The following is a 23,439-nucleotide window of genomic DNA, read 5'->3' as shown; positions in this document are numbered from 1 at the left end:
AAATAAATCAAAACTTACAATCCAACTTAACCTTTGACTGAGACCAGACTGGGGCCAGGAAGAACTCAATATCGTCAAGTACAGCACTCCCTCTGAACCACACCGGAGTCTCAGTCTAGAATTATGTGTGGGAGCTTGCACCCACATCTATCTGATTCAGAGATGGGAGTTGTGTCACCAGTCCACGGACTGGGGAAAAAAAATGATTGCCGCAATTGCCTCCTTTTCTCCATGTCATCCGTGTGATTTATAGTCCCTCTATTTTTTACTCAAGCAATGCTCCAGCCAGTCTCCATTTATTATTACTTTCTATAACTTAGCTGAATTGGCCCTCAAACTGGGCAAGTCTTTTCCTTGTGTTACAACAGTGGCTACCATTCAAAAGTACTGTGTTAGCTGTAAAGTGCTGAGTACCCAAAGACTGTGAAAGGTGTTGTGTTAACTTTCTTGCGCACACACGTTTTATAAATCAAAAATGTTACACTGGAATCCGCACGTTCTGGGAATGCTTATCTTTTCTTAGGATTTGTGGAACTGTTTGTTCCAGTCCACTGCCCTAACTCTCCCACTCTTACATTGATATTATGGAAGCTGCTTGAAGCACAGTTCAAACATGGTCATTATCACCCTTTTCATTGTCATCATTGCTCCTCCACTTTCATTTCATCTGTGACAATGGGTTTTCCACAGGTACCCTGGCTTCATCAAATCTGCTCTCATGACACCACATTCCACACTAAAGTTTGGGAATTGTTCTTCAGCCTCTGCCAAGGCTTTCCTCATCTGTGTCCCGCCTGCCACTCGATTGAATTGTTCTATTTCTGCCATCTCTGTTCCACCCCCTTCCCCCTGTGAACAAATAGAAGAAAGAATGTTTCTGTCCTCGATTTCCAACCCACCCAGAAGAGCATTTGCAGTTTCTGTTACTAGGATCCCAGGAATAATTTAACTGGATTTGGGATCCTGACATCTGTGTGAGGACCAGATGTGATTCTAACTCCATGCCTTATTGGAATATGATTGGCAGACTTCCCTCCTGATAGTTCTTGGACATGGGCAACTAACTGATTTGAATGGCACAATTTCAGCCAGGCCTCAGAAAGCCTAACTCAAATAAGAACATACTTCTGAACTGGAGATGACATTCCCTGCATTGAGCCTATACTGGAACAGTTTCACAGAATACTCCGACCAGAGAGAATTGAAGGGTTGTCCTCAAGTTCCCTGATGCCTCCCTGGAGGTCTAGGTGGAAGACATCAAGATAAGGAAGGAAATCCCATTTCCCAGCACTGAGAAGATACCAAGAACCAATATTTAAAGGCCTGGAGCGAGGTGGCAGGAACGTCAGCCAAAGATCTTGGATTCTGTGTAAGGAAGAGGTTCAAGGACCTTACCGAAGCAACAAGGGTAAATACAGCTCTTTCAATAGCACCTGGCAGTTGTCCTTTCAGCCCATCCACAAGCTCTCTTCCCTTCATCACATCCCTTGACACCAATCACAAAGACACACCGCACCATCTCTCATTCCCATTCGAAACACACTCATCTCTGAGACAAGAACTCCTCCTCTTGGCACTCGACTTCCTCACTTCACAACCCAGCCACTTGCTTTCTACTCATCGCCACCTTCTGCATCCTTTAATCCTGCTTCCAGCTTGATTCTTCTCCAGCTCTCAGACCATGCACTTAAGCAGAAGCCCTATACGTGTTCATTTTCCTTTTCGAAAAGCACCAACTCAAACTTGCCTTCTCTTTGAAAAACAGATCGGCGCACAGCGTATGGGAGGGGATCAAGAGCCGGAGGAATTCTGAAATAACATGTCCTCGCAACAATGAAGAAGGAGGTTTGGGGCATTAGTGACCCATTTGGTGCCATGAGGATTGGGGAAGGCAATGCTGGTGCTTTGTTTGAGCAGGTCTGGCCGCACCCTTTAACCTCAAGAATTTCACATTAAACCAACTTGACAGCTACAAGATAGATTCGGAAGACGCAGGTCTATCTAGCAGTGCCATGCTAAATCTTGTTCCTTTTCTCTCTCCTCTAGGCATTTCTCAGGAGTAATTATCACAGCGGAGGAGGATATGTCTCCTGAGGAAGCACTGTCACTTGGTCTATCCCTCCAAAGGATCAGCATTCCCGGTGGGTTGGCCAGTGGGGTAGAGGGATCTGCACGGGGTTGTAGCACCCAGCACAAGGGAGCAAGTCGTGGTACAATGGACAGCACACAAGGTGGTTCGTCAGAAGGCAATGTCATCCCACAGCTCTGCTGCAGAGGACTGACACGAAGAGTGCCAGCATATAGACTTCAGGGGTACAACCTTGAAAATAAAAGTGCTTGTTACACAAAAAGCAGTTATATGATACATTAGCGGGCTTCAGCAGCATGATTATGGAGCTCTTGTATGGTATAATTCAGTATGACATTGCTACTCTGTCATCAAACATGGACCATGTAGCCACCTCTAGGAACACTACAACTGGGCCTTTGCAATGAAAGTCCATATTACCAGCCTTTGGTAGTAGTCATCCAAACTCTGGTCTCTGCTTTAGAGACTGGTGGATCACATTGATAGGGGTTTCCCTCCTGTTGATGAGTAGAAGTGATTAGCCACCGTCCCATGGGAGTGGTTAGTGTTACACTTTGTCAGGATGAAAACATGCCCACTCCCAGTCCACCCTCTCAACCTATACATGTTAGGATGCTTAAACAGTCAACTGGGCCAGACTACTCTACCAGCATCAGAGGAAGAGAGAATCTAACCATCTACCCTTGACATTGCCATCACTGAAGCCCCCATTCTCAACATCCTGGGGATTACCATTGACCACAAACTGGACTAGCCATATAAATACTGTGGCTACAAGAGCAGGTCAGAGGCTGGGAATCCTGTGGTGAGTAAGTCACCTCCTGACTCCTCAAAGCCTATCCGCCACCTACACGGCACAAGTCAGGAGTGTGATGGGATACACTCCGACGACTTCGATACTCTCCAACAGCATTCAAGGAGCTCATCACCAAGACAAACCAGCCCGCTTGATTGGCAACCCATCCACCAGCTTAAACAATCACTCCCTTCACCACTGACACACAATGGCAGCAATGTGCACCGTCTACAAGATGCACTGCAGCAACTCGGCAAGGTTCCTTCAACAGCACCTTCCAACCGACTTCTACCATCTGGAAGGATGACAGCTGACAGATGGTAACACCACCAAGTGCAAGTTCCCCTCTAAGTCCTGACTTGGAAATATATCGCTCTTCCTTCGGTGTCGTTGGGTCAAGATCCTGGAACTCCCTCCCCAACAGCACTATGGGTGTGCCTACACCTCAGGGACTGCTGCGGTTCAAGAACGGACTCGCCATCACCTTCTCAAGGGACATTCAGGGAAGGGCAGTAAATGCTGGCCCGGCCAGGGCATTCACATCCGAGGAATGAATAAAACAATTCTGCAGCCAAGCCCTCAAAAACCCAAGCATCCAGAAGCCATCAGACAGTGGCCAATACCCGGCCCAGTCTGAGGAATATCAGGCTTTCACCAGCTTTGTTTGAAGCCAGTGTAGCAGCAGCTCTGAGAAGCAGTAGAGTTAATAAAGCTCATTTTAAGAAAAGCACTATGGTTTGACATTTGGTTGCGAAATGAATTCAAGGCAATTATTGCTGTCGGATGAAATTAATCTTTTTTTTTTTAATGAACATTTTATTGAGATATTTTTGGTTTTACAACAATGACAAAATAAACAACATACATAAGTCTATAAACATAGTGCAAAAAGCCTGCTTCCTCCCTTACAGGTCCTACCTTTATTAACCCCCTACTCTAAACTAAACTAACCCTCCCCCTTCTGCTGACGTTTAATTTTCTGCAAAGAAGTCGATGAACGGTTGCCACCTCCGGGCGAGCCCTAACAGTGACCCTCTCAAGGCGAACTTGATTTTCTCCACACAGAGAAAGCTAGCCATGTCAGTAAGCCAGGCCTCTGACTTCGGGGGCTTTGAGTCCCTCCAAGCTAATAATATCCGTCTCCGGGCCACCTGGGAAGCAAAGGCCAGAATGTCTGCCTCTTTCTCCTCCTGGATTCCCGGATCTTCCGACATCCCGAAAATCGCCACCTCCGGACTTGGTGCGTGGACATGACGTCTGCAAACACCTGCCAGAATCTCCTGAGCTTTGGGCATGTCCAAAACATGTGGACATGGTTCGCTGCCCCCCCAACCCCCGCACACCTTGCACACCTATCTTCTCCACCAAAGAACTTGCTCATCCGGGCCACTGTCATGTGAGCCCGGTGAACGACCTTGAATTGTATCAGGCTGAGCCTGGCGCATGTTGTGGACGCGTTGACTCTGCTCAACGCCTCCGCCCAGAGACCATCCTCTATCTCTCCTCCTAACTCCTCCTCCAACGCACTTCAGCTCCTCAGTCTGTGTGTCCTCTGACCACATGAGCTCCTTATAGATGTCGGAGACCTTCAAATCTCCCACCCACACTCTGGAAACTACCCTATCCTGAATCTCCCTTGGTGGTAGGAGTGGGAAGTTTGAGACCTGTTTACGTAGGAAGTCCCACACCTGCAGGAACCAAAATTCGGTTCCCCTCGTCAATCCAAATTTCTCCTCCAGCTCCCTCAAGCTAGGAAAGCTCCCTTCTATAAACGATGAACGGGGCAAACCGGTGGTTATTGCAGATTGGAGACCAGACGATGCTGAAATTAATCATCATTATTGGATTTGACACTCCTAGACTGCAGTGTGATTTTATAACACGTTCTGTGTCTGCATTGTCAGTATGTTATTGGTATAGGAGATGGATGAATCATTTCCAAATGCTTTGATGCAGGATTAAGGGAGTGGTGAAGGATTTAACAGTTACCACAGAGGGGTTTCAGGTAACTTTCTAGGGTATGGGAATGAACAGATCACAAGAATCACTTTGCAATTAACTATTACTAGATTCTCTGGCTCGAAGGTACTATATATATAAACCCTTGATAAGGTTGCTGAATAGGCACATAATTGGCAAATTAATTTCAATGCAGACAAGTGCCAGGGGTTAGCTTTTGGTCGGAAGGATAGGGAGGCTGCACATTGCTTGGTTAATTGGGATCTAAAGGGGTAGAGAAGCAAAGGGAGCTAGACATACAGTTACACAAACCATTAAACCTATCCGTGCCGGTTAATAAGATCATTTTTTTTTTTACAAATGCAAACTTTAACATACAAAAATACACGGCAGTTCTGGGATTGATATGTAGGCATTATAAATATAGTGCAAAAACAAAAGTATTTTTAACCTGAACACTGCAGCAAAGTTCAAACACCTCAGTCCCCTGCCAGCCCTTCTGGCGAAGTCCATCGCTTCCTCGGGTGACTCAAAGTAGAAGTGTTGTTCCTCATAGGTGACCCAAAGACGGGCCAGATACAGCAGTCCAAACTTCACCTTCTTCTTGAAAAGGGTCGACTTTACATGGTTGAATCCCGCCCTTCCCCTGGCTACGTCCGAGCTCAGGTCTTGGTAAATGCGTAGGATGCTGTTCTCCCACTTCCAGCTCCGTGTCTGCCTGGCCCACCATAGAATACGCTCCTTATCCAGGTACCTGTGCAATCTCACCACCATCGCCCTGGGGGGGGGGTCACCTACATGCGGCTTCTTCGCTAGTGTTCTGTGCGCCCTGTCCACCTCCAAGGGTCGGATGAACGTCCCATCCCCCATTAGCTTCTCGAGCATACCCACTATATATGCCCCTGCATCCACTCCTTCGGACCCCTCCGGGAGACCAACGATCCTCAAGTTCTGCTGGCGGGACCTATTTTCTAGATCCTTCTCCAGGAGCCTTTTCTGCTGGCCTCTCAGCATCCCCATCTCCACCTCCATTGCTGTTTGGTGTTCCTCGTGCTCGGTCAGTGCCTTCTCCACTTTCTGGGTCGCCCGATCTTGAGCAACCAATCTCTGTTCCAGCCGAGCAATCGATTCCCTAATCGGGTCCAAGCATTCCTGTTTCTGCTTGGCGAAGCCCTATTGGATAAACTTCATCAGCTGCTCCGTCGACCGCTGGGTCGTCGAGCCAGGACTCCGTTCCTCCACCATGCTTTTTCCCCACTGCAGCTTCAACCCAGGCCTTCTCTGTTCGCCTATTTCTTCCTTTGCGAGCACTCCTGGTCCGCCTCTCCGTGCACCGGTGTGGGACTCCTCCTCAGGGTCGCGTCCACTATCGATTTTTCAAGTAAAATCTGAGAAAAAACGAGGTCAAGGTCCGTCCCGAGCGGGACCACCACATGTGCGACCTACTCCTTCATGGCCGCCACCGGAAGTCTAGTAAGATAATTTTAATGGGGTGGATCTTGAGAAGATGTTCCCACTTGTGGGGGAAACCAGGACTAGTGGCCATGAGATAGACATCAATCCAACAGGCAATCACAGAAAACATCCTTACACAAATAGTGCTGGGAAAGTGAGGCAAATACCATAGCTGCATTCACAGGGAAGCTAGGTAAACCCATAAGGGAAAAAGCAATAGAAGGTTATGCTGTTGTGGTTAGATGAAGAAGAGTGGATGGAGGCTCCTGTGAAGCATAAAGACTGGCACCCAGCTGGGCAGATTGGTCTGTCTCTGTGCTGTGTATTCTCTGTAATTTCACCCACGGGAATTCTGCAAAAGCACATGGCACCAGGTGATGGGCAGCACAAGTGGGTAGCACTGTGGCTTCACAGCATCAGGGTCCCAGATTCGATTCCCTGCTGGGTCACTGTCTGTGCGGAGTCTGCACGTTCTCCCCATGTTGGCATGGGTTTCCTCCGGGTGCTCCGGTTTCCTCCCACAGTCCATTGATAACGCAGGCTAGATGGATTGGCCATGCTAAATTGCCCCTTGGTGTCCAAAAGGTTGGGTGGGGTTACGGCAATAGGAGTGGGGTTATGGGCCTAGGTAGGGTGCTGTTTCGGAGGGAGGGTGCAGACACAGTAGGCCAAATGGCCTCCTTCTGCACTGTAAGGATTCTATGCTGGATTCTATGATCCTTGGATGTGCAACATGTGACTCTTCAATCTAGTGTTCCCATTGACAGCAAAACCTTGGAAATTTGATGCAGGCACCAACAGAGCATGTGACTCTTTGTAATCTGCAATAATCCCTAACTGAGAAACAGCTGGGAGCCATTGCATCCTTCGATTCTCTAGAAAGACAGACCTTCACCTTCCGCATAGAATGCACTGACAACACTGAACATATAAGGATATTAGAGGGATGACTTCTCTCGAACTGAGACCATTTGCGTTGTCCCCTTCATGCAAGGCAGGGCCTTGATGAGGCCACACCGAGAATATTATGGGCAGCTTTGATCTCCTTTTCTGAGGAAGGATGTTCGTGCTCTCGAGGGAGTGCAGCGAAGGTTTACCAGGCTGATTCCGGGGATGGTGGGACTGACGTATGAGGAGAGATTGACTAGGTTGGGATTGTTTTCGCTGGAGTTCAGATGAATGAGGGGGGGCTCTCATAGAGACTTATAAAATTTAACAGGACTAGATAGGATGGATGCCGGGAGGATGTTCCCGATGGTGGATCTGTCCAGAACCAGGGGTCACAGTCTGAGGATTCGGGATGGACCATTTAACAGAGATGAGGAGACATTTCTTCACCCAATGAGTGGTGATCCTGTGGAATTCATTACCACAGGAAGTAGTTGAGGCTAAGATATTGAATACATTCAAGAGGTGGCTAGATATGGCACTTGAGGCGAATGGGGTCAAGGGCTATGGGGAGAAAGCAGGATTAGGCTATTGAGTTGGATGATCAGCCATGATCGTGACAAATGGCGGGGCAAGCTTGAAGGACTAAATGGCCTCCTCCTGTTCCTATCTGCTATGTAAGACCTCTTCCATTAACATCTGAATATTGGACACAGATCCTCTGTAGCATAGGAGCAGGAGTAGTCCATTCAGCCCCTCGGGCCTGATCTGCCATTTAATAAGATCATGGCTAATCTGATAACCTTCGATATCCAATCACCCCCTCGTTTACCAAGAATCTATCCACGTCGGCCTTAAAAATATTCAAAGACTCTGCTTCCACCATGTTTTCAGGAAGAGTTCCCAAGACTCATGATCCTCTGAGTGAAATGTTGTGCCTCATCTTTGCGTTAAATGGGCGACCCCTTAATTTTAAACAGTGACCCCTAGTTCAAGATTCTCCCACAAGAGGAAACATCCTCTCCACACCCACCCTGTCAAAACCCCTCTGGATCTTGTACGTTTCAATCAAGTCGCCTCTTCCTCTTCTAATTGCAACGGATACAATCCTAGCCTGTCCTCTTAAGATAGCCCCCCCCCCCCCCCCCCCCCTCACACCCCCCACCGACTCCAGGTATTAGAGTGGCAAAACTTATCTGAACTGCTTTCTTCCTTAAATAAGGAGACTGATGCTATGCACAGTCCTCCAGAAGTGGTCTCATTGGTGCACTGTATATCTGAAGAATAACTTCTCTACTTTTGTATTCAATGCAGGAAACATAGGTACTTCCCTTATTTCCAAACATTCCCCATCTATGGACAGATACAGTTTCCTACATTGTATCAGTCAGCGGAAGGCAGAATGTGTCAGTGAGTTGCTTTTCTCCTCTGCCTGCCTCAGATCTGTTGAACCGATCAGCAGGGGCATTGTAGAATGCCTGGGTGGGTATGGCAAGCAACTTACGATGACACACTTTGGTTCTCGCACCTTACCTGCAAATTTATTAAACAAATTCTCTGAAATTTTGCTTTGATAGAAGAGAAACAAAACTAATCGGCTATACAAATATGAGATCAATTATTTTAAAAACTGGGTTGATTACAAGGTGGTCACATTTTGAATGATGGTTATGAACCATTTGAGCTTCTTTTACACTCCATGGCATCGCAGACTCTCTAATTGATTACTTTCTTACGATCATTCCTGGATAGTTATAGGACCATAATTATCTGTCAAAATAACAGCAAGGTGACTGACACTTGCTGTTTATTGTAGATACATGGTCCAGAAACTACAGGTAAGGAGCAGATCCACAGTTAACTATTAATATCCAAAAGTTGTTGTTCAAATTGTACAGCTCCATCATTGGTTTCACAAAAGTGACCTGTTTTGTCAACCATCAAAATGCAATGAATATCATGGAGTTTTCTGTATTTATGTGATAGATATGAACTAATCCTGTCACAAAAAGGCACATCTTATCATTTCAAGCATAATTACTTGTTTAATACATCATTGCTAATTACTGCCAATCCACCTCTCCAGCATAGAAAATGAATTTATGACAAGTATGGAATTTCATTCCTTCAAGTACTAATTGTTGCAGATTTTTAAAATTTTATTTTTAAAATATCATTTTTTTTCCCTTTCTATTTCTTTTCTCTCTCAATCCAACCTCTCTTTTCCTCTATTTATTTCTCTCACTGTATTTTTTTCTGGGCTTCTTTGACAGCACCTTCCAAACCTTGGAGAACAAGGGCAGCACATGCATGGGAACACCACCATCTGCGAGTTCCCCTCCAAGCTATACACCGTCCTGACTTGGAATGATATCACGGTTCTTGCACTGTTGCTGGGTCAAAATCTTGGAAATCCCTTCCAAACAGCGCTGAGTCCAACAAAACATTGACGGCAGCGGTTCAAGAAGGCAGCTCACCATCCCCTTCCCAAGGATATTCGGGGATGGGCAATAAGTTTCGCTTTTATTGGTAGAGGGATTGAGTTTCGGAGCCATGAGGTCATGTTGCAGCTGTACAAAACTCTGGTGCGGCCGCATTTGGAGTATTGCGTGCAATTCCGGTCGCCGCATTATAGGAAGGATGTGGAAGCATTGGAAAGGGTGCAGAGGAAATGTTGCCTGGTATGGAAGGAAGATCTTGGGCGAAATTCTCCCCCAACGGCGCGATGTCCGCCGACTGGCGCCAAAATTGGCGCCAATCAGACGGGCATCGCGCCGGCCCAAAGGTGCGGAATGCTCCGCATCTTTGGGGGCCGAACCCCAACATTGAGGGGCTAAGCCGGCGCCGGAGGGATTTCCGCCCTGCCAGCTGGCGGAAATGGCGTTTGTTGCCCCGCCAGCTGGCACGGAAATGCGGCGCATGCGCGGGAGCTTCAGCGGCCGCCGACAGTTTCCCGGCGCATGCGCAGTGGGGAGAGTCTCTTCCGCCTCCGCCATGGTGGAGGCCGTGGCGGAGGCGGAAGGGAAAGAGTGCCCCCACGGCACAGGCCCGCCTGCGGATCGGTGGGCCCCGATCGCGGGCCAGGCCACTGTGGGGGCACCCCCCGGGGTCAGATCGCCCCGCGCCCCCCCCCAGGACCCCGGAGCCCGCCCACGCCGCCTGGTCCCGCCGGTAAATACCAGCTTTGATTTACGCCGGCGGGACAGACAATTTCTGGGCAGGACTTCGGCCCATCCGGGCCGGAGAATTCAGCGGGGGGGCCCCGCCAACCGGCGCGGCCCGATTCCCGCCCCCGCCCATTCTCCGGTACCGGAGACTTCGGCAACCGGCGGGGGCGGGATTCACGGCGGCCAACGGCCATTCTCCGACCCGGCGGGGGGGGTCGGAGAATGACGCCCCTGATGAGGAAAGGCTGAGGGACTTCAGGCTGTTTTCGTTAGAGAGAAGAAAGTTAAGAGGTGACTTAATTGAGGCATACAAGATGATCAGAGGATTTGATAAGGTGGACAGTGAGAGCCTTTTTCCTCGGATGGTGATGTCTAGCACGAGGGGACATAGCTTTAAATTGAGGGGAGATAGATATAGGACAGATGTCAGAGGTAGGTTCTTTACTCAGAGAGTAGTAAGGGTGTGGAATGCCCTGCCTGCAACAGTAGTGGAGTCGCCAATACTAAGGGCATTCAAATGGTCACTGGATAGACATATGGACGATAAGGGAATAGTATAGATGGGCTTCAGAGTGGTTTCACAGGTCGGCGCAACATCGAGGGCCAAAGGGCCTGTACTGCGCTGTAATGTTCTATGTTCTATGTCTAGCCAGTGATATATTTTTAAAATAATATTTAATTGAATATTTCATATTTAACAAACACAAACTAAGCTACAACGCAAAAACTATGAAAATGATTCAAACATGGTACAATTGTTGCATTAACACAAAAAATCAGAGATATGGAAAAACACACAACAAAAGCTACATCCAACCCCCACCCCCCCCAACAGCTGATGGCAATTAACTCTTTGAAGTGAGAGATAAATGGCTGCCACCTCAGGTAAAACCCCTCTACCAACCCCCTGATGGTGTACTTGATCTTTTCCAGGTATAAAAAGTCCGTAAGGTCACCCAACCAGGCTTAGGCACTGGGCGGAGTGGACGTCCTCCATCCCAGCAGAACCCATCTTCGGTCTATCAGTGGGGCAAGGATGAGCCAATCCGTCCCCACCCTGGTCAGCAGCCCCGGCGAGTCCGACTTCCCGAAAATGACCACCAACAGACAAGGCTCCAGATTGGCCATCAATGGACAAGGCTCCAGATCAATGTTAAGAACCGCTAACATGGTGCTAAAGAAGGAGGCCCAAAAATTCAGCATCTTTGGACAGGGCCAGAACATGTGGGTATGGTTGGCGGGTGCACGAAAACACCAATCACACCTGTCTACTTCATCAAAGAACCCGCTCATCCTACCTTTGGAGAGATGAGCTCTATGAACCCCTTTGAGTTGGATGAGGCTGAGCCACACGTGGGATGAGGTGGAATTTACCCTCCAACGGGCCTCATTCCACACATCCTCATCTAAGATGGGTCCCAACCCCTCCTACCATTTTGTCTTCATCCGATCAAGCAATGTAGATTCCAATGAGATGATCCGCTCATAGATGTTCGAGATCCCCCCGCCCCCCCCCCCCCCCCCTCCACCCCCACAGCCCTTGCCAACCATAAGATTTCCTCCAACAAGAAAGGCAGGGGCACTAAGGGGAATGGAGGGCAAACCCCGCGGACTATGTCCCGTAGTGGAAAATATCGAATAGGTGTGTCCCTGAGGACTCCTCTCAACTGGCGAACCGTCCATCTATAGACAAGTCTCTAAAGTACTCTAGCCCCTTCCGTTCCCAGGCCTTAAAAGCCAAATCACTAACTTGTTCACCCATCAGAGAACGATTTAGCGAGGAAAATAGGAAGGCATTGGAACAGAAATAGAAACCTTGGCAGAATGTTAATTTTGATGATTTGAACTCTGCCCGTAGGGACAACGGAAGGTTACTCCATCTCTGCAACTCAAGCCTCACCTTATCTAACCAACTTCTAAAGTTTAACTTATGAAGCCTATGCAAATCAAATGTCACTTGGATGCCCAGATACCGGAAGCTACCTCTGGCCCGTCGGAAAGGGTAGGTTTAGCCAGTGATGCCCACATCTTGTAGCCACCTAAAATGGCTGATTCCCTATTAATTTGGCCAAAACACGATTTAAAATGGCTAACCGAAAAGGCTGATGGGAAAAGCAGCCAACAGGACACAAACGGACAGCTGCAGACAGAATAGCGTATTCGGCTCTGGGGAAGTCGGCCCAGATCGATACTCAAGACTATTAGCAGCACATCAACCCAGAAATCTGCAGTTTAATCGGCTATCCCCGGGAACAATTGCAACATATTAGCAATTGAATGCCGGGCCAGACCTGTCGGCGCCTACAGTGGCCGAAACAAAGACAGGTGAACGACCACCCCCCGATCGAGGAATCGCCCCATTATTGGAGCATATCGAACCCAGTGATTGGGAACAAGTCCAATCACTTGGGACTCAGGGTCAAGGGCCGCCCCGAGAGGCGGGAAGCCCCTGGGCCCTATAAAGTGAGATCTCGCTCTCTCTCCCTTCTTCACCTGCTCGCAACCTTCGCAAGAACCTTCGACAAAGAACCGTAAGTCTGACTCCAGCGATCGCTACCCGAATGAGATTCCTAGCCATCGACCCGTATCAGCCTTTTGAATCCCGCGGGCCAGATCCGATTCGATAAGCCATTTGTTTCCCTGACCTGGTGGGCCCTTCCTAAAGTTAAGTATTGGCCTGTTAGTTATAGGTATTAGTCTAGAAGTAGCATTATTGTATAAGTATTAATTGCTGTATATAATAAATGACCGTTGAGTTCAATCTTACTAAGCGGTGTGCTGACTTATTAATCATAACTCGAGCTTGAACCACGTGGCGGTATCAGAAAGATACCTGGCGACTCGTGAGCAAAGGTGACATAATCAGAGGTAATAAACTACGGCTAAAAAGAGCAACATAATTGGCGACTCCGCCGGGACCCGACAAAGAAGTGGAAAACCACTCCGGGAGAACCCCAGAAATTTGAATAGAATCCAATTGGAAGCATAAACAAAAACAAAAAACACAAGTGTTCAAGCGGTTCTGGTTAATAATTCACAATTCGGAAGTGTGTGTATGCATGCGTAACTAACAGGGTTATAAGGTAAAACTGATAGATTTTTGTTGCGTCAAAACTGTCGGCAGTCTGTATTTTCGGAAATTAGCGCAAGCCGTACCCGTATCTACGACACCACCTTAGCCTCCTGTTCCAAATTTGAACGTAGCAAGCAGATAAGAGAGATGGCCATGCAGGCAATGCAACGCCTCATGAACCCTGAAGAATTTGCGGTCGCACCGATCAGCAGCATTAAAGTGGGACAGTGTCCCCTTTGGGAAGCAGAAATTCGGAAATTCCTACAGGGCAAAGGATGGCCCGTGTGGAGCGGTTTCTGTAATAATGACGACTCAGGTCCCGGAAGTATAGGGCATACTTGGTGGGAGAACATGAGTGAAATTCATAAGAAAAGCTTAGCGAAAGCGCGCAAGCCGATGGCAATCGTGTCCTGTATGGCACAATTGCGAGGCACAGAGGAGGTCGTCAGGACGCTCCGAAAAGAAATCGAAGGCATACATCGTATGAATAAAATCGATGTATGCGAGATGGAAAAAGAAAACCTGGAATTGAAAAGGCAGTTAGAATACAAGGACGAAGAGGTGGCTGACGCCAAACGGGGTCACCAGTCTTGTCTGGCGCATTTAAGCAGTTTTCAATCCCAGTATGAGAAGGCTTATCAGGACACGCAGCGTGCAGTCCTGGTTAAGAAAGAGACAGAGAAGCAGGTGGAGACGCTACAGAAGCAATGTAGTGATCTCAAGGCAGCCTTGAGAGCGCTCCACGCTGCAACTACGGAACAAAGGCAGAGTACCTTAGACCATGCGAAGTGCCGAAAGCAAATTGCAGACCTGCAATCAATGCTTTCTGTCCAAAAGGGATTCCAAGACACCTTTGGGGAAAGTTTAGAACAGGAAGACGGCCCTGATTGGGAAGAATTGCAGGAGACAGCGCAGAGATATGTTCAGGGAACATGTGCGCAGGGAAAGCCCCAAAGGAGAAAAGCACCCCCACCCCCCACACAGCAGGTAGTACAGGCTCCCATGAACCCTGTAACAACCCACCGCACCGCCACAGCAGACGAAGCGGAAGTCTTATATTCCACCCCCCTCACAGTGACCCAATTACGGGACGCGTGTGCAAAAATCACACCGTTCCTCCCCGCTTCAGACCCACCCCATTTCTTTGCCACCATCAAACACCAGGCGACCTTGTACGGCCTGGATGAGAAAGAACAGGTAAAGCTCACGGTCCTCAGCTTAGACCCATCGGTCGCAGCAGCCCTTCCCGACCCACAGAATGTAGGAGGAGGCACCCTTACAGAAATGCATACCGCGATCCTCGATGCGATCGGGTATAACCGGGGCGACCCCGTAGATGGCCTAAATAAGTGCAGACAGAAAAATTCTGAACACCCCACAGCGTTCGCAGGACGCTTGTGAATTCACTTTGAAGCCGTTTTCGGAAACGTAGACCGTGCCCATTTGTCCGCAGACAATATGGCCAAATGGACCCGCATCCTTATCTCCCATGCCACGGAAGCAGGACAAAATGCCTGTAGTAATTATGACCCCCTCGGAGGAGTGGGTGGTCAAAAGATTGTCCCGCGTTTGGGAACAAGCGGTTCACAGTAAACCCGCAGCTAGAACCCCCGAGGAAAAACAAGCCGCCGCAGACGTGCAGGCAGTAAGAACCACTCTTCACAACCCTGCAGGCAGTAAGAACCACTCTTCACAACCCTGCCTGGGTAAGCGAGGGAAAGAGCAGCCCCCCAGCAAAACCACAAGAATGCTACAATTGCGGACAGTTGGGACATTTTGCCAAAGAATGCAATGGCCCTAAAAAGCCACAGAGAGCCCAACAGACAGGCACTATCAATAAGAAAAAAACAAAACCCATACATAGCGTTAGCGCCCAGTCGGATCAGACAGACTTGACCGGTACGGACTGAGGGTGTACAGGCTCCCCCAGTTGGGTCTGTGATACCCTTTGGGATAGGTCAGGACGACCCGTAGTCGCAGCAAAAGGTTAGGGGACAGCCGATCGAGCTTCTCTGGGGCACAGGAGGCTCCCGCACCACCTTAAATTCCTCCACCCTGGGTAAGGACACGTGGCTCACTACAGCCACTATCACCCTCAGCGGCTTTACAGGCCACTCACAACAGGGACACATCACAACCCCTGTACCCATCCAACTCGGAACCATTAACACAAAACACCCCGTTGTTTTAGTCGACCTGCCCCCAACCGCAGAGCACATTTTAGGGATCGACTTCATGAATTCCCACCACCTATCTTTCGACCCAGTCAACCAGTGTGTCTGGAAGATGGCGAAGTCCGCTAGAGCCCCCGCAACGCTCACCATAGGGGACTATATGAACAAAATTAGCGCAGTGGGCGAGTTTTGGTTCAACCCCACCACACTCAGCACGGACCGACAGGTTAGGGCAGTCCTGCAAAAGAACAGGCAGCATTCGCAACCCACAAGCACGACTGTGGACGGATGACCGGTTCCGTACAAATAACAGGACCGGACCCTAGACCCCAAAAGCAGTACGGATTCCCCCTAGAAGCAGAGGGAGAAATCCTAAAGGTTATAGAAAGTTTATTAGAGCAGGGCGTCCTAAGATCGGTAACCTCAACTAATAATGCCCCGATTTGGCCAGTAAGGAAGCCCGACGGATCATGGCGCTTGACTCTAGATTATCGGGAACTCAATAAAGTCATCCCCGTAGCAGCCCCCACAGTTGCAACAAGTCCCGAGACCATGCTCAAACAGGGACTCCATGCCCGATATTTCACGGTTTTGGACGTCAGTAATGGATTCTGGTCCATTCCATTGGCAAAGGTGTGCCAGTATAAATTTGCCTTCACTTTCCGAGCGCAGCAATACACGTGGACATGCCTGCCACAAGGCTTCCACAACTCCCCCTCCATTTTCCACCGACAGCTGGCAAATGGACTAGCGAAGTTTTCTCGCCCCGAATGTCTGGTACAGTATGTAGACGATCTACTACTGCAGACAGACACAAAGGAAGAGCACATTGAGCTTCTGTCCGAACTCCTGGAATTACTACATTCCATTGGCTCTAAAGTCAACCCCAAAAAGGCCCAGATATTGGAAGAAAAAGTGGTATATTTGGGTCCTATTCTCACACACGGCAAACGCGAGATGGAGCACAAAAGAATTGCCTCGATCGCTAAATTGTTCCTTCTCCAACACGTTTCAGCCCTCCGGTCATTTTTAGGACTGGTTGGCTACTGCCAAAACCACATTGACGGTTTCGCCAGCAAGGCAGCGCCCCTCTCAGACCTCCTAAAGAAGGGAGCCCCCTGGGAGTGGCTCCCGCAGCATACGGATGCTGTGGAATCATTAAAACAGGCGCTCATAGCTGCCCCCGCACTACAAGTTCCAGACCCGCTTTCCCCTTACGCAATAGAGGTAGCGTCCACCGAACGCACCCTTTCAGCCGTGCTCCTGCAGGAACGGCACGACCAGCTAAGACCCGTAGCTTATGCCTCCCGAATTTTAGATGCTGTGGAGCAGGATTCTCAGCCTGTGAGAGGCACCTGCACGCAGTTTTCTGGGCAGTCCAGTACTTCTCATACATTACCGGACTGAACCCCATCACCATTTTGACCGAGCACACCCCCACCCAACGTTTACTCGACGGACGACTTAAAGACGGTACCGTCAGCCACATCCGCGCTGCTAGATGGACTCTTCTCTTACAAGGACGGGACATCACAGTCAAACGGACCAAGACACACACATACTTAGCGGACAATCTACAGTACCCCGGAACCCCCCATGAGTGTGAAATCATCTCGCCCCACCATAATACAGGCCCCTTTATCGCGAAAACACCCCCCAGGAAACTAGCCACTCCATCTCAAAGCCCCCCTCACCCGGACACGTGTGATCCCATTAGGATCTATGTGGATGGATCTTCCACGGTCCTGGATGGGCAACGCATAACAGGTTGTGGGATTTATGTGGAAGACGCGCAGGGACGCGCCCTCGAGGAAATCGCATTAAAATTACCCGGACACTTAGGCGCGCGAGCAGCAGAGCTTGCGGCCGTCTCGTACATTGTAGAGCACGCAGATTCCTTCCCCAGCCCAGCAGGCATATATTCAGACAATCTATACTTCTGCAACAGCCTCACCGAATTTCTACCCCTCTGGGAAACAAGAGGTTTTGTTTCCGCGGATGGGAAACCCCTCCCCTTAGCCCCATTATGCCGCCATATTTTGAAAAAAGCCAAGAACCGGACCTTTGGCATTATAAAAGTCCGCAGCCACCATCGTTCCTCCCCCCCCTGGAAATGTAAAAGCCGACGCACTGGCAGGATCCAGACATGGGTACTTTTGGAAGCCCCCCGAGAGCGCCCCAGTGAGTGCAACCCAGATAGATATGCCAAAAAGGCACAACTCAGCCACACCCGGCCCGTTAACGGCCCCTGGACTTACCTACAGATCGATTTTATAGGTCCATTGCCCCCTTGCGGGAATGGCTATAAATATGTTCTGGTGGTCATAGCCACTTTTACAAAGTGGGTGGAAGCATTTCCAGCCCGCACCAACACCGCGAAAACCACCGCCAAAATCCTAACCCACCACATCTTCACAAGATGGGGACTCCCCCGTAGTATTGAGTCGGACCAAGGTTCTCACTTTACGGGACGGGTCATGCAGAACGTCCTCAAGATATTTGGCATAACCCAAAAATTTCACATTGCGTACCACCCTCAGTTGAGTGGTATAGTGGAGCGCATGAATCGGACCCTAAAAACCACCCTTAGAAAAATGGTCCAGCAGAACAACACCACTTGGGATTCTGTCCTCCCCTTTGCGCTGATGTTTTTGCGTAACACTGTTTCCACCTCCACAGGTTTCACCCCACACACCCTCATGACCGGACGCCCCATGAAAGGGACAGAGTACTTGTTGGGTTTAGACCTGACCAGCCCTGAAGTTACAGCCCTCACCCACGAGAAAGCCGTTGAACAATTACTTGCAAATGTAAAACCTGCTCAGTTAGCAGCCGCTGTTAAACTGGGCACTAAAAGAAAACAGAGCAAGGCCTGTTTTGATAAGGCAGTACATGCAACGGAGTATAATATATGACAACAAGTGATGTTGTCTGTGTATAACCCCAGCACATTTCTGTCTCCGAAATACTCGGGTCCGTACTCCATTACGGATAAATTAAGCGCATGGGTATACAAAAGACTGCGTGGTTTCACATAAACCAGCTAAAGGCTTATGGAGCACAGTCAAACCACGCCCACCACATCATGCTTGACGCAGCAGACCAAACCCCACCCACAGCCAACGTGACCACACCAACCCCCTCCACGTCCTGCCCAGACACGGACTCGCCCCCGACTCCACCCACAAACTTTACACTCCGCCCCGGAACGCCCACAGACTGCAGCAGCAGAGACAGCGACTGTGACTCTGACAACAGCCACAGCACGCCTCCCTACTATCCTGGTCCCACAGCCAGCGACTCCGAGTTCGACTCCAGTGATCCCTTCCTCATCAATTTCTTAAACAAACCACACCACCGACCACCGAACCACACGGACGACCCCGGCTTTATCCCCACACAACTTGACGAACGCCATTGGCACCGCGACAACTCCTACAGACATGTCCGCAACGATGAGAGCAACCCCAACTCATACCACGCAGCCCTCTCAACATTAATTCACTCCAGAATTTGGCACCCAGGAGAAGGGGACGATCCCGAGTCAGACCCCCAATCCACCAACCCCTTTGCGACCCTGTTCGCAACAGAGAACTGAGGTGTCCACATGATGATTTAAGGGAGACACTTGGTGAAAAGTGTTGTCCTTCCTGATGGAACCTGCAGGATGTTTTACGTTGTTTGTATGTTTCTTTAAATGTTGTTCGTCCGACAGGAGAATTTTTCTCACGCCCATTCTGCCAAAGCCTCTGAGGACTTGCCTCAGAGACCCACAGCCAGACGCTTCTTCAGCGGTACCAAATTGTCCACAGATACCACAATGGTACCAACTTGTCCACAGATACCACAAGGGTACCAACTTGTCCACAGATACCTGGTCAGCAGACCACACGCTCGTTCAGAGGAACTAGCTTTTCAGCTGGTACTGGTTCAAGGCCAGACGCCCGTTCTGATTTGACGGGAAAATCACAGCAGCAACCCCACCATGATGACTACATTTTTGCCCGTTCTTGTCGGTTGCTCAGGCAGTGGAGAAACGGCGTGAGACCTGCCCTGGCTGGGGACCCCCCCCCCCCCCCCCCCGCTGGTCAAAAATGCTCGGGTAGGGGACATACGGTATTGGTAGCCGTCCTACCCGGGGACTCCATCCAAATCTTACCCGTCGCGGCCCATACGCACCTCTTTCGAACTTTTCCTTTCAAAACAATTTTATTTATTTAGGCGACCCTTGGGTTGCTGCCTCATGCTATTTACATCCAGGAACATTTGGATGATAAACTTAGCACTGGTTCACCATTGGGAAGTGTGCCGTGTCCTAACATTTGTTTTGGAAAAAAAAATGGGGGGGAGTCACATATTGTGACCAATTATAAGATACCGGATATTTAACCAAGGTAGTTACAGAGACTATGCTTGTTTTACAGAACTCCAGAAGCTCCAGGACCGGAGAAAACAGAGAACACAAAGAAAGAAAAAGAGGACAACCATGAGGACTTCTTTCATCGTGATCAAGATTTTTATACTGAACATTTGGTTGCGCGGGAACACGGACCTCATTACTTCAAACCCCCCTGCAGTTAATGTTTCACTGCCCCGCAGTACCGAGGGCCCAGTCACCAGCCACGCTGCACTATCCTGGTGTGCCAAGTTAATAACTTGGTACTCCCTGTCGTACGTTATTGAAGCACTATTAGCGCTGGCAATACTCTGCTGTGCAGTGCAGACTATGCGCCTCCGCAAGTGGAGAAGGAGAGCGTACCGCGCTAGAACCCCGGTATATCGGATCCAATCCCCTATGTTCGGGTATGACCAGACCCCAGACCCCCGCGACCTAATATACAAAAATAAAGAACAAGCACTTGCGTTTTCCTGTAAATAAAAGATGTACAAAACTACCTGTAACAAGAAAAAAAAATGTATGATCCTGAGCTTGACTGCCAAGCCAGGAAAGAATATACGGAATGTTATGATTGTTGCTGTATGTTTTAGAGAGATAGGATGGTGCAATGCTTGATGAGTGTATTTAGGTAAAATTAGAGGTTCCAAGTTTTTATTTTTTTAGATACATGCCCCTGCCTGACATAGTGCCCTCAAGAATTGTTTAGGTAAATATTTGTGCATAGCTAGTGTCAGAATAGTGGCCATGTAGGAGGTGTCCCCCCCGGTCAGGGAATGGAAAGGACAAAATTTATGTGATCCTTCATGCTTCGCGTTAGGATCACAAGGAGGGACTGTAGCCACCTAAAATGGCTGATTCCCTATTAATTTGGCCAAAACCCGATTTAAAATGGCTAACCGAAAAGGCTGATGGGAAAAGCAGCCAACAGGACACAAACGGACAGCTGCAGACAGAATAGCGTATTCGGCTCTGGGGAAGTCGGCCCAGATCGATACTCAAGACGATTAGCAGCACATCAACCCAGACATCTGCAGATTAATCGGCTATCCCCGGGAACAATTGCAACATATTAGCAATTGAATGCCGGGCCAGACCTGTCGGCGCCTACAGTGGCCGAAACAAAGACAGGTGAACGACCACCCCCCGATCGAGGAATCGCCCCATTATTGGAGCATATCGAACCCAGTAATTGGGAACAGGTCCAATCACTTGGGACTCAGGGTCAAGGGCCGCCCCGAGAGGCGGGAAGCCCCTGGGCCCTATAAAGTGAGGGGCCAAGTTCAGATCTCGCTCTCTCTCCCTTCTTCACCTGCTCGCAACCTTCGCAAGAACCTTCGACAAAGAACCGTAAGTCTGACTCCAGCGATCGCTACCCGATAGAGACTCCTAGCCATCAACCTGTATCAGCCTTTTGAATCCCGCGGGCCAGGTCCGATTCGATAAGCCATTTGTTTCCCTGACCTGGTGGGCCCTTCCTAAAGTTAAGTATTGGCCTGTTAGTTATAGGTATTAGTCTAGAAGAAGCATTATTGTGTAAGTATTAATTGCTGTATATAATAAATGACCGTTGAGTTCAATCTTACTAAGCGGTGTGCTGACTTATTAATCATAACTCGAGCTTGAACCACGTGGCAGTATCAGAAAGATACCTGGCGACTCGTGAGCAAAGGTGACATAATCAGAGGTAATAAACTACGGCTAAAAAGAGCAACAATCTCAGGAACAGATCAAAAATCAATTTAAAATTTGGTTTAATATTAAACTCACCACTTTTGATTCTCCTTCTCAATCCTTCCACTGTTTATTTTACAGCCCTTCATTCTGATTGGTTAAGGAGGTACACAGTTGGTTGCCCAATTCACTCAGAATCCAGGCACCCTGCTCCCCACATTACAACGTTATCAGCTCACGCTTTTAACAACTTAAGGGGCAAAACCTTTTATTTAGATTTATTCACGGGATGTGGGTGCTGCTGGCTAGGCCAGAAATAATTGCCCATCCCTAATTGCCCTTAAACAAGGGCAGCACGGTGGCGCAGTGGGTTAGCCCTGCTGCCTCACGGCGCCGAGGTCCCAGATTCGATCCCGGCTCTGGGTCACTGTCCGTGTGGAGTTTGCACATTCTCCCAGTGTCTGCGTGGGTTTCGCCCCCACAACCCAAAGACGTGCAGGCTGGGTGGATTGGCCACGCTAAATTGCCCCTTAATTGGAAAAAATGAATTGGGTACTCTAAATTTATTTTTTTTAAATAAAAAATTGCCCTTAAACTGTTGCAGTCCATGTGGTGTAGGTACACCCACAGTGCTGTTAGGGAGAGAATTCCTGGATTTTGACTCAGTAACAGTGAAGGAACGGCGATATATTTCCAAGACAGGATGGTGAGTATTTTGGAAGGGAGCCTCCAGGTGGTGCTGTTCCCATGTATCTGCTGCCCTTGACTTCTCGATGGTGTCGGTCATTGGTTTGGAAGGTGCTCTCTAAGGAGCCTTGGTGAGTTCCTGCAGTGGATCTTCTACTGTGCATCAGTGGTGGAGGGAGTGAATGTTTTTGGAATCAATCAGGCTGCTTTGTCCTGGATGGTGGCAAGCTTCTTGAGTGTTGTTGGAGCTGCACTCATCCAGGCAAGAGGAGAGTATTCCATCACACTGAGTGACTTGTACCTTGTAGATTATGGACAAGTTTTGGGGAGTCAGAAAGCGAGTTATTCGCCTCAAGATTCCTAGTCTTTGGCCTACTCTTGTGGCCACAGTACTTATATGGCTAGTCCAGTTCAGTTTCTTGTCACTAGTAACACCCAGAATTTTGATAGTGAGGGATTCAATGATTGTAATACCATTGAAATGGGTACAACATATCTCTTGTTGGAGATGGTCATTGTCTGGCACTTGTGTGGCATGAATGCTACTTGCCACCTGTCAGCCAAGCCTTTATATTGTCCAGCTCTTGCTGCATTTGGACATGGACTGCTTCAGTATTGGAGTTATGAATGGAGCTGAACATTGTGAAATCATCAGCGGACATCCCCTTTCTGAAAATGATTGGGCCAAGACCTGAGGAACTGCTGCAGTGATGTCCTGGAACTGAGATGACTGACCTCCAACAACCACAACCATCTTCCTTTGTGCCAGGTATGACTCCAACCGGTGGAGAGTTTTCCCCCGCATCCCATTGACTCCAGTTTTGCTTGGACTCCTTGATGCCATATTCATTCAAATGCTGCCTTGATGTCAACGGCAGTCACTCATCTCACCTTTTGGGGTCAGCTCTTTTGTCTATGTTTGAACCAAGGCTGTAATGAGGTCAGGAGCTGGCAGAACCCAAATTGAGCGTCCGTGAACAGGTTATTGAGCGGCTTGTTAGGCCTTTTAAGAGTCAGCTACATTGGGGAGGAGTCACATGTAGGCCAGACCAGTTAAGATCGTCAAATCTCCTTCCCAAAA

At 48.9% G+C, this 23,439-nt stretch overlaps 1 protein-coding gene across 1 annotated transcript in view; it reads left to right on the top strand.

Annotated features, from left to right (window-relative positions):
• LOC140425566 (uncharacterized) overlaps positions 1-23,439 on the top strand; it is a 65,598-nt gene that overhangs the window by 20,018 nt on the left and 22,141 nt on the right. The window lies entirely within an intron of this gene.

Source organism: Scyliorhinus torazame, chromosome 6, assembly GCF_047496885.1.
Source record: "Scyliorhinus torazame isolate Kashiwa2021f chromosome 6, sScyTor2.1, whole genome shotgun sequence".
Classification (NCBI taxonomy): domain Eukaryota; kingdom Metazoa; phylum Chordata; class Chondrichthyes; order Carcharhiniformes; family Scyliorhinidae; genus Scyliorhinus; species Scyliorhinus torazame.
Note: the sequence above shows the minus strand (reverse complement) of the source record. Positions and strands in the feature narration are given on the sequence as shown.